Genomic DNA, 14829 nt, shown 5'->3' on the forward strand with positions numbered 1-14829 from the left:
AAAGTCCCATGTACCCTTATGTTCATTGCAGTATTATTTACAATAGCCAAGAGGTGGAAGCTTCCTAAGTGTCCATCAACTGATGATTGGATAAACACGACATGGTATATACATTCAATGGAATATTACTCAGCCATAAAAAATAATAAAATCATCCCATTCACAGCAACATGGATGGACCATTAGGGAATCATGTTAAGTGAAATAAGACAGACAGAGAAGGACAATCTCTGTATGACTCCACTCATATGAGGAATTTAAATACGTGGACAAAGAGAACAGATTAGTGGCTACCAGGAGAAAGGGGGGTGGGGTGTGGGCACAAAGGGTGAATTGGTGCACCTACAACGCGACTGACAGACAATAATGTAAAACTGAAATTTCACAAGATTCTAAACTATCATAAACTCAATAAATAAATAGATAAAATTTTTCACAAAACACTTGAAACACTTTACCTTAATCATGTTAATGCTATTAATTACATACCGATACTTACAAATAATATCTACTTATAATACGTTGTAAGAAATATACAAGCAGCCATCAATTTCTGAATCTTTCTAGCCATGAAGATTCATTATGGTGAAATTAACAAATGCATAAATTAATCAATCAGTCAATAATTCCTCAAACCTTATGGTTAAGTAATATACATACTTATGGTCACAAATGCTTAGAGTTATAAAATAAGGAGCTGGCCCCATGGCCAAGTGGCTAAGTTCATGCACTCTCCTTGGGCAACCCAGAGTTTGAAAGTTTGATATTTGGCTTAATGTTAATTAAAAATTTGAAAGCCACCCATAATTAAACTTTTGATTCAGGAAAGCTAAGATTCCTCCAGAAGCTTAGAAAATCTCAGGGTCAAGATATTGAAGGGAAGAGTGGGAGAGACCTCAGGCTTATTAAATGTATACAACTCATTTTTTAAAAATATTTTATTACAAAATATTTCATAGATAAAGATAAATACATCTATTAATACAGCATTCATTATGCTCAAATTCAACTCCAGAAAATCTTACTGTTTCCATATATTTATTTCTACACTTAGAAATATATTATAGATGCATTGAAGCCTTTTCTGTGTCCCCCTTTAGGCCTCTCTCCTCAGCGTTCTCAGAGGCAGCACTTTCCTTACAGTAGCTATGTATCTTACCTATGAGTTGTTTATATTTTTATTGAATAAACGTGTTCACACTTAATATTTTGCAGAATGGGTTTTTTCTAGATGGTATCATACTGATCATTTTGTAACGTCTTCATCCTTCAACTTCATTTTTTAAATATTCCCAGTAAATTGTTACTACCATTGATTATTTATGTATCCCTTTTCTCAGAGATAAATATTTAGATTTTTCCTCTTTTTTTCAAGGTTTATAATAGTGTTTATATTGCATATCAATGTATATTGTCATATAATCTTAAAAGTCCTAGGTTATAGGATGATAACGTCATCAATTTAAGGAGATATTATTGAATTCTTTCCCAAAGGGGTCGCACTAATTTACTTTCTCACCATCATTTCCCCTCTTTCATTTATTTACTCATATTAATGCGTTTATACTATAGGTAAGACATAGGGCTATACTACAGGATGGCTAAAAATAAAATAAAAATGTTTTGCCTTCTTAGTATGAGAAAACAAATAAGCAATAAATATGGAAAACAAGATATCATCCTGTCAGATGCTGATATGGTAATGAAAACACAATAAAACACGGGAGACAGGTGACAACTATGGGGAGGCACTGTTGTAATTGTAAGTAATGGACGAAGAACAACCTCAATGTCTCAGCGACTGCACTAAAGAAAGGGGACATGTCCTGTTCACGCTTTGAGTCAGTCCAGTGAGACTGAGGCTCTGATCAACAGAGTCCCTTACAGACCCAGGACAGTGAAGTTCTTCGTTGACCATTTTGTCATTTTATTTTCTTGAATCTGTTTGTATTTGTGTTATAAATGAATGCTATAACAACCACAAAATTTGCTGGCTTTTCAGCATTGAAGATGATGTTAACTCTAGGTTTGTCATATATGGTCTCTATTATGCTGAAGTACCTTCCTCTATACCCACTTTGTTGAGAGTGTTTAACATAAATGAATGTGTAATTTTGTCAAATACTTTCTATGAATCTATTGAGATGATCATATGATTTTTATCACTCATTTTATTAATATGGTTTCTCATATGATTGATTTTTGGATGTTGAACCATCCTTGTATCCCTAGAATAAATCGCACTTGATCTTGGTGCATGATCCTTCTAACATATTGTGAAATATTGTTAGCTAATACATCATTGACATTTTTGCACCTATATTCATCAGGGATATTGGCTTGTAATTTTTTCTTCTTGTGGCTTCCTTGTCTGGTTTTGGTATCAGGGTAATTCTTGTCTCCTAAAGTGAGTTTGATCATGTTCCCTGTTCTTTTGTGTTTTAAAAGAGTTTGAGAAGGATTGGTATTAATTCTTCTTTGAATATTTGGTAGAATTTATCAGTGAAGCTGTCTGAGCCTGGAGTTTGTTTGTTAGGAGGTGTTTGATTATGGATTTAATCACCTTATAGTAATTGGTTTGTTAGGATTTTCTATTTCTTCTTGATTCAGTCTAGGCAGGTTGTATGTTTCTAGGAATTTCTCCATTTTTTTCTAGGTTGTCTGATTTGTCCCTAGTTGTTTCTGATAATCCTGTGCATCTGTGGCATCAATTGTAATGTCTTCTCTTTCATTGATTTGAGTCCTTTCTCTTATTTTCTTGGTGAATCTAGCTAAAGGTTTATCAGTTTTGTTTATGTTTTTATTAAAAAAAGCTCTTAATCACATTTATCTTTTCTATCATCTTTTAAATCTCTATTTCATTTATTTCCACTTTGATCTTTGTTATTTCCATCCTTCTACTTACTTTGGATTCTCCTGATCTTCTTTTTTAGTTTCATGAAGTGTACAGTTAAGTTGTTTGAGATACTTTTTTGTTCCTTGATGCATCCCTCCTTGAACTGCTTTTGCCACATCCCATAAGTTTGGGTATGTTGTATTTCCACTTATATTTGTCTCAAGGTATTCTTTGATTTCTTCTTTGACTCACTGAACAACCGTTCAATAGCGTGTTATTTAATCTTCACATATTTGTGAATTTTTCAGTTTTTTCTGGTAATTGATTTCTAGTTTCATACCATTGTGATTTGAAAAGGTTCTTGATATGATTTCAGTCTTCATAAATTTGTTGAGTTCTTTGCTGGCCTAAAATATAATCCATCCTGGAGAATGTTCAATTTGTGCTTGAGAAAAATGTGTATTCTGTTGATTTTGGATGGAATGTTCCAACATATCTGTTAACTCTATCTGATCTAACATGCCACTTAGGGCCAATGTTCCCTTATTTTTTTTTCTCTGGATGATCTATCCATTGATGAATGTGTGGTGTTAAAGTACTCTACTGTTATTGTCTTGTTGTCTCCTTCTCTCTGTAAATCTGTGAATATTTTCTTTTCACTTAGATGATCCTACATTGAGAGCACAAATATTTACAAATGTTTTATTCTTTTGTCAGATTGACATCCTTCTTGTTATGTAATGCCCCTCTTTGTCTTTTATTATAGTCTCTATTTTAGTATAAATTGTGTCTTTTATTTCTCCTTGCTATTCTATCATTTTTTGTCTCACATATTTTGATGTGTCATTAGATATATACATATTAATAATTGTACTTATCCTTGAAGAATTTACAAAATTTATCTTTATGTGATGACTCTCTTTATCCCTGCTGATTTTTCTTCCTCTGAAGTCAGCTCTGTCTGGAATTAATGTAGCTACCCCAGCTTTCTTTTGATTATTGTTAGCATGCTATTTCTTGTTCCATCTCCTTAATTTTTTCCTCTTTGTATTTATAGTGAGCATATTGTTAAAATGTTTATGTGTGTGCGTGTGTGTGTATCTTTGACCATGTCAGCCTTTTAATTGGTATATTTAGACTGTTGACATTTATCATGATTATTGCTATGGTAGGATTCATAGCTACCACATTAGTAACTATTTTCTATTATTTGACCTTGTTATTTGATTTTTGTTTTGTGTTCCATTCTTTTTATGCCTTCTCTAGTTTTAACTGAGCATTTTATGTTATTTCAGTTCATTTTCCTCTCAGTCTATCAAATATACTTTTTAAAACTTTTTCTCTTTTATTAATAATGTCCCCACAGTGGAGCATATATATTCACATTTAATCTGTGAACAGTCAAGTGGCATTTCACTGCTTCACATGATATTCCTAACTCTTCCCTTTCGTCTCTTATTATATTGTTGTCACATGTTTCAGTTGTCTATAAACTATAGCGATCTCAATATATTTTTGCTATTATTATTCTGAACAAGCTGGTGTCTGTTAGACAAATTGAGAATAGGCAAAATAAGATATTTTAACAGTGCGTTTCCTCTCTAATGTTCTTCCTTTCTTTGTGTTTATCTAATTCTCTGAACTATGGCATTGTCCTTCTCTCTGGAGAACAGTTTTTAAACATTTATTACAAGTCTACCGTCAGTAAATTCCCTAATTTTTGTTCTTTTGAGAAATACTTTACTTCTCCTTCACTTTGAAAGATAATTAGATACAGAATTCTAACTTGGTGTGGGTTTTTTTCTTGCAATACTTTAAATATTTAACTCCACTCTATTCTTACTTGCATGGTTTCTAAAGAGAAATCAAAGTAATGCTTATCCTTGCTCCTTTACTTGAAAGGGTTTTTTTTTTTTTTAATCCTCTTGCCTTCTTCCAGTATTTTCTCTGTCTTTGATTTTTCTGAAATTTGAGGATGTTATAGATAAGATAGATATTTTTGCATTTATGCTGCTTTATGTTCTCTGGGCTAACTATATATGTGGCTTGTTATCAATCATTAATATTGGAAAGTTCTCAGGCATTAATACTTCAAATATTTCTTCTGTTTCTTTCTCTAATTCTTATCCTTCTGATATTCTCATTATATGTATCTTACGCCTTTTGTAATCATCCCATAGTACTTGGCTTTTCCCTTCTTTTTCTTTCTTTTTTCTCTTTGCAGTTTAATTTTGAAAATTTATATTGACATATCTTTAAACTCAAGGATTCCTTCCTCAGCTGTATTCAGTCTACTGATAAGAACATCATATGAATTCTTCATTTCTGTTACAATTGTTGATTTTTAGATTTTTCTTTTGATTCTTTACTAGAGTTTTCACCTCTCATCTTACATTATGCGTCTGTTTTTGAATGTTGCCCACTCATTTTCCATTAGAGCCCTTAGCATAAATTCACAGTTACTTTAAATTCCCAGTCTATTTCCAAAACTTTTCCATATGTATATCTGGTTTTGATACCTGCTTTTGCTCTTCAGGTTATGTTTTTGCCTTTTTAGCATGATTTGCAATTTTTTTGTTGAAATTTGGTGTTTTAGTTTGCTAGGTCTTTCGCAACAAAATACCACAACATGAGTGGCTTAAAAAACAAAAATTAATTGTCTTACAGCTCTGCAGGCTAGAAGTCTTAGATAAAGGTGTAGGTAGGATCAAATCCTTCTGAGAGCTGTGAGGGAGAAATATGTTCCACAACTCTCTCCTCATTTCTAGTGGTTTGCTAGAAATCTTTCGCACTCTTTGGCTTGTAGAAGCATAATCCTGATGTCTATCTTCATCTTTACATGACATATTCTCTGTTTTTATTGGTGTCCAAATTCATCCTTTTTATAATGACACCAGTAATATTGGATTAAGGCCCCACCTTAATCCAGTATGACATCATTGCTATTTAACCTATTACATATGCAACAATACTATTTCCAAATAAGATCACATTCTGAAATAGTGGGAGTCAGAACTTCAAAATGTGACTTTTTAGGGAATACAACTCAATCCATAACATACAGTCATAATGTATCGGGTAAAGCTAATGAGATTATTAGGCCTTTAGTGTGAGGTTTACTTTTTTCTGGGTATGAATTAGGCTATATTTACTCTTTGTTGTACCTGTGGCTTCAGAGATGTAATTTCCTCTAGTGTCCTTGGTTTTGTGTATACTATTGTCTTTGGATTCCCTAAATATTTCTCCTTAAATAGAGCCTATGACATGTAGGTCTTTATGCTGTAATCTGCTATTATCAACCTGCAGACCTATTATGTGGTTGTATGGTCTGAGGGGGAAAGAATGTCTTCTACAATCCTATGATTATAGCTTAATCTTTTAACCAGTCTGTGTCTTTGGACTGTAGCCTTCACAAGGGATGCTAAACCTCCCCCACCCTTTAGGTAAAACAAGAAGGCTAGAGGGGATTACTGTGGGGAATTTCCACTTCCCCTGATTAGTAAGAATGTGGTAAAGCCTAAGTAGGCTAGGCTCTGGTGAATAGTTTCCACTGAGGAAAGGCCATTGTTAAACATAACAGAGAACTCTGGGAATATTTTGAATGGTCATATTTTCCCTCCCATTTCTGGAAACACAAGGGAATTTGTCTCTTGTCTTGAAGGTTAAAATATGTTGGGACCCATGGGTTTAAAATCATAAATGTGTGTAGCCTTCCCTAAGGATGGGCCCCACCAGAGTTTTTATTTCTTAGTTAGTCTATGTGAGTTCCCAGCAATTCATTAAATCTAGTTTGAGTGTTCCTACAGGTACTGGCTCCAGCTCCTGACTGCTCCTGAAGGCAGCAGTTTCTTCTGTGACCTCAATTTTCTGATGGATCTAAGAAGTCTTTGACTTTCAGTTTGTTCAGGTTTTTTCTTATTGTGAGAAAGAAGTGATGACCTCCAAGCTGTTTACATGTTGCAACAGAAATGGAAGTTCCCACAAAATTATTTTTGTGGATAAAGGAATCATTGGTTATTATTAGTACAATATATTCTTAGTTATCACAGTCTTTTACAATATTCTCTATCTTTTTGTAGTTTCTATGCTTCTTTTCTCTGATTATTTTGGCTTGTATATTTTTTTCTGTGATCAATTTTACCAAAAGGAGACTAACATGAAGAAGTTAATTACAATAACCACTCACACTAACAAGTTAACATACCATTTGAAGGTTCATGTTCTGGTAAATGTAAAGAGTTCTGCCTGAAACTGACAATCTTGGTTTCCTGAGGGGCCAAAAGAAAAAATATTACCAGAGTTCTAGCTAGAGTCACCAAGGCCAACATCAATGAAGGTTCTTCTGTAGGTGACAATATTCATTTTCTCCTTCCATGATCAACTGGGAATAATCATCACTATGTCCCTCTGAGCCCTTTACTGCATGCCAAGGAGCCTATTTTTACACTAAACTATAATCTCCTGTTCATATTTTTTCTTAATACTCTAATTATTTTCTGTTACAAAGGTTAGAAGAGAGAGAAGCCCAAAAGTAGCTTGGATCCTCTCTATTTGGAACATTGGTGACTGAGGAGAATAATTTTCTAATTTATGTCTCTCTTTTTCTGTTTGACTCTCCCCTTATTCACTTCATCTATTTTTCAGTCAAAGTATTTTTTTTCACTCAGATACTTATTTTTCTCCCACATAGGAGAATATGATCTTGGTAATAATCTTTAAAAGGACAAATGGTGGCAAGTACTAAAGACTACAGCCTATCCAAACATGTCTGTATTTTTTTTAATTAAAGATTTTACTTTTTTCCTTTTTCTCCCCAAAGCCCCCCAGTACATAGTTGTATATTCTTCGTTGTGGGTCCTTCTAGTTGTGGCATGTGGGACGCCGCCTCAGCGTGGTTCGATGAGCAGTGCTATGTCCAGGCCCAGGATTCGAACCAATGAAACACTGGGCCTCCTGCAGCAGAGCGCGTGAACCTAACCACTTGGCCATGGGGCCAGCCCCATGTCCGTATTTTTTAAGTTACATTCTGATGACCAATAGGTGTACCATTCAATATGTGTAAGATGGAGATCCATTATACAACGGGAGATTGGTGGTGGTCATGGTCATCAGGGTGTGCTGAGGGTAGAGAAGGAGATAGGAATTATCCTTATTTATCACTGTGTAGCTGTTCTTTGACATATTTCATAAGTTTAAAATGCTGTATTCAAAGTGTTCCTTTTTTATGGTTTGAAAGTGTCCTTTAATCTCAGACTGTTTTTCTTTTCTTTTGGTCTGAACAGTTGGAAGTATAATAGGCAAAATGAATCCTCAATTGTTGTTGTTGTTTTTAATTTCCATGATGATGGGATCAACCCTCATGCTAGCCCATTGCATAGAGATTTAATAGTGATTTGCTAAGGTATTGACTAATGCCCTTTGAAATGTTCCTTCCTCTTGTTGCTCATGAGTCTTCTTATAAAGAAAACAGCCTTTTATAAATATATATTACATTTATTTCACAATTATAATGTACTCAGTGGCATGTTTGCCCTTTACTGATCCTGTAGGTCAATCGAGTCCTTACAGTGGCACATCTATTCAGTGGTAAACTGCCGTGAACTCACCAGTCTCACAGGTCCAGTGTCTTAGGCACAAAAAGGGCCAACCGCTTGGTGGCTGTGTGAACACATTTTTAGCTCTTTTTTCCCTTGGCTGGATAGACACATTTTTATTTTTCCTTCCTAAAGGGAGAGCATGGAGATTGTGTTGAGTGGCCAATAATAAAATAGCAAAAGTTACAAAAAATGTATGTATGGAAAAATATTAAATATAGATTGAGAAAAGCAGGTAGAGAAACAGAATGTTTAATCCTTAGTTTGAGTCGTAACCTGACTTTATTACTATTTCAGAGGATGACTTCATAAAAGTGAGAAAAATATGGGGCAGGAAATATTTCTCCATCATCAGGTTAGGGTGTGAGTGAATGAAAAGCTCTAAAATCAATACTTTTAGTTCTCGAGGAGCTCTATCTTCAAAATCATCTTCCTTCCTACTCTAGAGAAATTTTGCCAAATCGTACATCTGTGATAGCATTACAAATCATGGGATTTTCTGAGATTTGCTGGCTGCAGCTCCTGTGTGATGTGTCGATTTCTCTAATTCTTTTCATGTCCTTTATTAAATATCTTATAATTGTGGTTTCCACTTTTGGACAGAAACTCTCATGTACTTCTTCCTAACACTTTTCTCCCCTATAGACCTATTTTATCTCTTGGACATTCTCCCCAAGGTCATTGTAGACAACTTGAACAATAGTAGCTCCTTCTCTCTCTACTGATATGTGCTTCAATATTTTTCCCAGGTTTATTGAGGTAAAATTGACAAAGGAAAGGATTATATATTTAGAGTATACAATTTAATGTTTTGATATGTGTACATATTGTGAAATATTACAAAAATCAATCAAATTAATGTATCCATCACTTCAGGCTTTGGTCACGCATGGCTCACACATGGTTCAGGTGTGGCTCATGCATGTCTGTGGTGTTGGTCAGGCGTGGCTCACATGTGTTTTTGGCATGGGTGGCCCGTGGTTCAGGCATGGTAGGCAAGTTGTGCCAGTGTGGCTGACACGTGCTTCAAGTGAGGCTGACCTGTGGTTCAAGTGTGACTGGCACTTGGTTCAGGCCTGGCTGGCACGTGACTTGGCGTGGCTGAGCCTTGACACAGGCGTGGTTCACACGTCGTTCAGGCGTGGCTGACACATGACTCAGGTGAGGTGGAAACGTGACACAGGCATGCCTGACACGTCATGCAGGTGTGGTTCACACATGCTTCATGCATGGCCTTCGTGTGGTTCAGGGGTGGCTGGTGCATGGTGCACTCATGGGTGGCAGGTGGTTCAGGCGTGGCTGAAATGTGACTCCGGCATGTGTGAAACAGGACTCCGGTGTGGCTGACACATGTGTCAGGCATGGCTGACACATGACTCAGGCATTCATCGCCCAGTATCCATGTGTGACGGAAATGTGATCATGTAGGAGTCACATGCCGTATATGGGTGGCTCCCACGAGACTACAGGTTGCTGAAACGTGGCTTCCACATACTCAGTCATGGCTACCACGTGGCTCACGCATGGCTCAGCTGTGTTTCATGTGTGGCTCCCCTGTGGTTCCTGCGTGGAAAATGTGTGTTTCACATGTTCTTCAGATGTGGTTCAAGGGTGTCTCCCATGTGGTTCCTGCATGGCTCACAGATGGTTCAGGTGTAATTCAGGCGTGGATCTCACACGACCCATCTGGGTCACATATGGTTGAGGACAATCTCACATGTGGTTCAGGCATAGCTCAGCCGTGGCTCACACGTGACGCAGGCGTGCCACAGAACTGGTTCCCATGTGGCTGAGACATGATACAGGCTTTGGTCACGCATGGCTGACACATGGTTCAGGTGTGGCTCATGCATGTCTGTGGTGTTGGTCAGGCGTGGCTCACATGTGTTTGTGGCATGGGTGGCACGTGGGTCAGGCATGGCAGGCAAGTTGTGCCAGTGTGGCTGACACGTGCTTCAAGTGAGGCTGACGTGTGGTTCAAATGTGGCTTGGTTCAGGCCTGGCTGGCACGTGACTTGGCCTGGCTGAGCCTTGACAAAGGCGTGGTTCACACGTTGTTCAGGCATGGCTGACACATGACCCAGGTGAGGCAGCCACGTGACAAGGTGTGCATGACATGTCACCTGGGTGTGGTTCATACATGTCTCTTGCATGGCCTTCGTGTGTTTCAGGGGTGCATGGTGCAGGGTGCATGCATGGGTGGCAGGTGATTCAGGCGTGGCTGACTTGTGACACAAGCATGTGTGAAATATGACCCTGGTGGGGCTCACACATGTCAATGTCATGGCTGACATGTGACTCAGGCATGCATTGCCAGGACCCACGTGTGGCAGACATGTTGTCACGCATGTGTGACATGCCGTACAGGTGTGGCTCCCACATGACTCACAGGTTCCTGAAACGTGGCTCCAGCATACTCAGTCATGGCTGTCACGTGGCTCACTCATGGATGAGCTGTGTTTCATGTGTGGCTCCCTGCGGTTCATGTGCTGTTCAAGCAACGATGATGTGTGTTTCACAGGTGGTTCAGATGTGCTTCAAGGGTGTCTCACATGTGGTTCATGCATGTCTCACTCATGGTTCGGGTGTAATTCAGGCGTGGTGGACACACGACACTTGTGGGTCACATATCGTAGAGGACACTTTCAGCAGTGCTTAAGGCATAGCTCAGCCATGGCTCACATGTGATGCAGGGGTGCCACAGCACTGGCTCCCACGTATCTGACACATGATTCAGGCTTTTGTCACGTGTAGCTCTCACATTGCTCATGTGTGGCACATGCACAGCTGTGGTACTGCTCAAGCGTGACTCACAAGTGTTTGTGGCATGGATGTCACGTGATGCAGGCATGGCAGGCAAGTTGTGCCAGTGTGGCTGACACGTGCTTCGAGTGAGGCTGACCTGTGGTTCAAATGTGAATGGCACATGGTTCAGGATGGGCTGGCACGTGACATCGGCACGGCTGAGACGTGACTCTGCCGTGGCTCACACGTCATGCAGGCATGGCTGAAACATAACTCAGGTGAGGCGGCCACGTCACACAGGTGTGTGTGACATGTCACCTGTGTGTGGTTCACACATGCTTCATGCATGGCCTTCGTGAGGTTCAGGGTTGGGAGGTGCAGGGTTCACACATGGGTGGCAGGTGGTTCAGGCGTGGCTGACATGTGACTCAGGCATATGTGAAACATGGATCCGGTGTGGTTGACAAATGTCTCAGACATGGCTGACACGTGACTCAGGCATGCATCGCACAGGATTCATGTGTGGCAAAAATGTGGTCACGAGTGTGTGACATGCCATAGAGGTGTGGCTCCCATGTGACTCACAGGTTGCTGAAACGTGGCTCCCAGATACTCAGTCATGCCTGGCACGTGGCTCCTGCATGGCTCAGCTGTGTTTCATGTGTGTCTCCCCTGCAGTTCACGTGCGGTTCAAGCATCGATCATGTGTGTTTCACAGGTGGTTCAGATGTGCTTCAAGGGTGTCTCACATGTGGTTCATGCATGGCTCACACATGGTTCGGGTGTAATTCAGGCGTGTCTCATGCACGAGTCATCTGGGTCACAAATGGTAGAGGACACTTTCACACGTGGTTCAGGCATAGCTCAGCCATGGCTCACATATGATGCAGGCGTGCCACAGCACTGGCTCCCACGTTTCTGACACATGATTCAGGCTTTTGTCATGCTTGGCTCACACATGGCTCAGGAGTGGCTCATGCACGGCTTTGGTGTTGCTCAGGCATTGTTCACATGTGTTGTGGCATGGTAGGTACTTGGTTCAGGCATGGCAGGCAAGTTGTGCCAGTGTGGCTGACATGTGCTTCAAGTGAGGCTGACCTGTGGTTCAAGTGTGACTGGTACTTGGTGTGCCTTCCACGTGACTCAAAGTTTGCTGAAATGCTGCTCCCGCATACTCAGTCATGGCTGGCATGTGGCTCACGTGTGGCTCAGCTGTGTTTCATGTGTGTCTCCCCTGCAGTTCACGTGTGGTTCAAGCATCGATCATGTGTGTTTCACAGGTGGTTCAGATGTGCTTCAAGGGTGTCTCACATGTGGTTCATGCATGGCTCACACATGGTTCGGGTGTAATTCAGGCGTGTCTCATGCACGAGTCATCTGGGTCACAAATGGTAGAGGACACTTTCACACGTGGTTCAGGCATAGCTCAGCCATGGCTCCCACGTGATACAGGCGTGCCACAGCACTGGCTCCCACGTATGTGACACATCATTCAGGCTTTTGCCATGCATAGCTCACACATGGCTCAGGTGTGGCTCATGCACGGCTGTGGTGTGGCTCAAGCGTGGCTCACATGTTTTTGTGGCATTGTGGTCACATGGTTCTGGCAAGGGAGGCACATTGTGCCAGTGTGGTTGACACGTGCTTCAAGTGAGGCTGACCTGTCATTCAAGTGTGACTGGCACTTGGTTCAGGACAGGCTGGCATGTGACATTGGGATGGCTGAGAGCTGACTCTGGCGTGGATCACATGTTATGCAGCCGTGGCTGACACATGACATATTTGAGGCGGCCACGTGACAGAGGTGTGCCTGACATGTCACTCTGGTGTGATTCACACATGCTTCATGCATGGAGTTCGTGTGGTTCAGGGGTGGCTGGTGCATGGTGCACGCCTGGGTGGCAGGTGATTCAGGCATGGCTGACATGTGACTCAGGCATGTGTGAAACATGACTCCAGTGTGGCTCACACATGTCTCAGGCATGGCTCACACGTGAGTCAGGCATGCATCGCACAGGACCCATAAGAGGCCAAAATGTGGTTACACGTGTGTGACACGCTTTACAGGTGTGGCTCCCACGTGACTCACAGGTTGCTGAAACGTGGCTCCCACATACTCACTCGTGGCGGGCCCGTTTCTCACACATGGCTCAGCTGTGTTTCATGGGTGGCTCCTTTGCAGGTAATGTGTGATTCAAGCATCGATCATGTGTGTTTCACAGGTGGTTCAGATGTGCTTCAAGGGTGTCTCACATGAGGTTCATGCATGGTCACACATGGTTCGGCTGTAATTCAGGCATGGCTGACACACGACTCTTGTGGGTCACTTATTGTAGAGGACACTTTCACCAGTGGTTAAGGCATAGCACAGCCATGGCTCACATGTGATTTAGGCGTGCCACAGCACTGGCTCCCACGTATCTGACACATGATTCAGGCTTTTGCCCCGCATGGCTCACACATGGCTCATGTGTGACACATGCACAGCTGTGGTACTGCTCCAGCATGACTCACATGTGTTTGTGGCATGGTTGTCACGTGGTTCAGGCATGGCAGGCAAGTTGTGCCAGTGTGGCTGACACGTGCTTCGAGTGAGCCTGACCTGTTGTTCAAGTGTGACTGGCAGTTGGTTCAGGCCGGGCTGGCACATGACAATGGGACTGCTGATATGTGACTCACACACTATGCAGGCAGGGCTGACACATGACTCAGGTGACGTGGCCACGTGACACAGGAGTGCATGACATGTCACCTGGGTGTGGTTCACACATTGCTCATGCATGGTCTTCGTGTGGTTCAGGGGTTGCTGGTGCAGGGTTCACGCATGAGTGGCAGGTGGTTCAGGCGTGGCTACAATGTGACACAGGCATGTGTGAAACAGGACCCTGGTGTGGCTGACACACGTCTCAGTCATTGCTGACACGTGACTCAGGCATGCATCGCACAGGATCCATGTGTAGCAGACATGTTGTCACGTGTGTGTGACACACCATACAGATGTGGCTCCCACGTGACTCACAGGTTGCTGAAACGTGGCTCACGCATACTCATTAATGCCTGGCACGTGTCTCACCCATGGCTCAGCTTTGTTTCTTGTGTGGCTCCCCTGCGGTTCATGTGCGGTTCAAGTGTCGATCATGTGTGTTTCACAGGTGATTCAGATGTGCTTCAAGGGTGTCTCACATGAGGTTCGTGCATGGCTCACACATGGTTCGGGTGTAATTCTGGCATGGCTCTCACACAACTCATGTAGGTGACAAATGGTAGGGGACACTTTCACACGTGGCTCTGGCATACCTCAGCCATGGCTCACACGTGATGCAGGCGTGCCACAGCACTGGCTCCCACGTATCTGACACATGATTCAGGCTTTTGCCCCGCATGGCTCACACATGGCTCATGTGTGACACATGCACAGCTGTGGTACTGCTCCAGCATGACTCACATGTGTTTGTGGCATGGTTGTCACGTGGTTCAGGCATGGCAGGCAAGTTGTGCCAGTGTGGCTGACACGTGCTTCGAGTGAGGCTGACCTGTTGTTCAAGTCTGACTGGCACTTGGTTCAGGAAGGGCTGGCACGTGACATTGGCACAGCTGAGACATGACTCAGGTGTCGGTCACATGTCATGCAGGCGTGGCTGACACATGACTCAG

This window comes from Equus przewalskii, chromosome 26, assembly GCF_037783145.1.
Source record: "Equus przewalskii isolate Varuska chromosome 26, EquPr2, whole genome shotgun sequence".
Classification (NCBI taxonomy): Eukaryota; Metazoa; Chordata; class Mammalia; order Perissodactyla; family Equidae; genus Equus; species Equus przewalskii.